Raw genomic sequence first — 2,963 nt, 5'->3', positions numbered from 1 at the left:
TCCTATTGTTTACTAAATTACATGATAACATTGATAAACCTGAGGTTTTAGTCTCCTTTAAAACAAAAAAAAGTGTTGCATTTTTTAGAAGACAACTTGCATGCATATAAATGACATTTGTCACAAATATAAATTTTTTGAACATGTAACCAACAATTTATTTAAAATAAACACTTTCTGTAAATAAATTTGCCTGAGAGCGACCATTAATAGTTTAATGTGGGAGTGATTCAGTGTTGAAAAAATGTCAAAATTGAAGTTTATTTTGTAAGGGTGACACAGCAAAATGGATATGGAATATGGAATATCCCCTATGCTGTGGTCATACGCTACACTCGTGACTGCTGAATCATCTGCCTATTGCTAAAAATAAAATAAAACCGATTGTGTCCAAAGTGTTGCATAATGAAATGTAAGCAAACAGCCTGTATGACTGTATTTAAGTAACATGTAACGGGGTCACAGAGAGCTGTGGAGAAGGTAGTAGAAGCGCAAAAATGACGATGATGATGATTAATAAGTAAATAATGTGGGGCAGGCTGCATGATCTGCTGCTGAAACACTTCTGAGACGCTTCCAGTGGATTTTGACGCCAGGCTATGGACACATCAAAACCGTAGCACAGCCGTAACGCGGTGTAGCCGGAGTCTGTTAGTGTTTACAAAAGACTCTACTGGGTTTCACCCAGTGTGCTGAACTATGACACTAAGGGCTTCCAACTGCATTACAAGCTGATGCCAAGAGGTCTTGACAATGCGTCCATATGTGACAACTTGGGAGGGAGAACGGGTTGGTGGAGACCAAAACAGTAAATGTTGGACTTGGACCACCCGAGGCCAAGACTGAACGACCGTTGTTGGTATCTTCATCTGAGGCAAATAGGTTCGGTTTGTTGAGTTTCCTAGGAAGTGATGAAAGGACCGCATTGTAAGTGGGGGATAAGTGATGGGGTGATTCATCACCGTAATTCCCCTCCTCTGTTCAGCGACAGCTTCTCAACCTAAAATCTGTCTTCTCTGTCTAAAATGTGCACCTGGTGGTCCTCAAACCAGTCTTGGCCTTGGGTACAGCCAGGAACACTAACGAACTAGCAGTTTCGACGATCCTGGCAAACGACCCCACTGAGGTTAAATAACTTAATTTCCCTACCAGTCAGTCAGAACTGAATAAGTCCTTTGGATGAGGGACGAAACGTCTTCTAGTATCTTCAACCAAGTCCAGTTGCCCTTGACTTTAACCTTCTTTGGATAACAGATTCAATGTAACTTGTTCACACTGTTCAAAAATCAAATCTGAGTCACATATGAGCATATGGCCTGCAGTCTGAACATAGCCTTAGTATCTAATTTAGACCAGACCTGAACCATCAAGTTCAACAGCTCTGTACTGTTCTGAGTTACAAGTACCTGTGCCTGAGTATTTGGTAATGGCCTGGCTCAAAAGGCCACAACAAAAAGGGAGACACACCTCTGTTGATTTTAACAAGGGGCAGTAATTACAAAACCCAACTTGTCCAGCACGTGTAGGCTCATTTGACGATGCTTGAACCACAAATTTCATATTTGTCTGTTCATCATCCTTGACCTACTTTTGTAACTTTTGGTGATACACTTCAGGTACCAACTCAAATGATTTCAGCACCTCTGATTTTACTATCATCATGCAAATTAGCCTACCACAAATGGCCGAATAAGACTCCCATGCCCTCCCAATGAGGACACACCGAAACACCTTGCCTGAATCTGTCCAGCCCCGAGCATTCGCAACATGTTCAAACCAAATGTCACGATTTTCAGAATGAGTGCAAGCAAGAGTGTGAGCCCAAATGCAAGACTCCAGAGCAGAGATTCCGTTCAGGGGATTTTAATCCAAACAAAAACCAGGTTCTCAGGCTTACAGGCAGTAGACTGGAATATCCAAAAAATCAGAAGGGTTGTACAGCAACAGGCAGACAGAACACTCTTCCAAACAACCCGACTGACTGTATACACACACACTACGATGACTAGAGAGGGAATGAACAGGAAAACCAAACATATATACACAGGGACTAACGAGCAGGGCGGGAGCAGCATAGGTGACAGGGATCAAGGCTAACGAGGCAGGCAGGCAGAGTGATAACTGTGGGAACATAACCTAGGTTACTGGACATAAACTAAGACACAGAACTAAACCAAAGATACAAGTTAGGAAAGATGCTAAGAGAGCAAAACAGAACAAGCAAATGAACAATGGAACAAATAAGCTTAAATAAAGAACACGAGACAAGGAACAAACCCAAAAAGAGAAAACATGGACCAACTACAAAACTACAAAAGTCTAAACTAAACAGGACAGCAACAGGGAGTCTAACGCACGGTGTAAGCAACAAAACAAGCAGGGACCGAACTACTAACACAGAGTGGATCAGAGGGATGAGATATCAGGACAACACAGACAACAGACTAAGATAACAGGACAAAAACGAAGGCGAATCGCAGCTAAAAACAATACATCTGTGGTCAGATATGGTCATGTCCAATAATTCCACAGAGGAAATGCTGACACCCAGGGTAAAAACCAAGTCCAGTGTATGACCACGGTTATGTGTTTGCCCTTTGACATGTTGTTTGAAGTTAAAAGAAGTGGCCATATTTAAAAAGTCAGTTGCATTAACATTGTTGGGGTCATCAACATGAATATTAAAATCGCCACAAAGAACAATTCTATCATAATTTAAAACCAGAGTAGATAAAAATTCAGGAAGTTCTGATAAAAATCCTCCAGGCGGTTTTGGGGGGCGATAAATTATAACAAATATGATAGGTTGCAGCCCTCCAACTTTAAGAGTGAGAACTTCAAAGGAGTTAAATTCATCACGGCGTACTTGATGACATTTAAAATTTTTCCTATACACGCTCACTAGCCCACCACCACGACCACTGACCCTCGGTTGACTAAAGCAATCATATTGAGGCGGACAC

This window comes from Micropterus dolomieu, linkage group LG12 (genome assembly GCF_021292245.1).
Source record: "Micropterus dolomieu isolate WLL.071019.BEF.003 ecotype Adirondacks linkage group LG12, ASM2129224v1, whole genome shotgun sequence".
NCBI lineage: Eukaryota > Metazoa > Chordata > Actinopteri > Centrarchiformes > Centrarchidae > Micropterus > Micropterus dolomieu.
Note: the sequence above shows the minus strand (reverse complement) of the source record.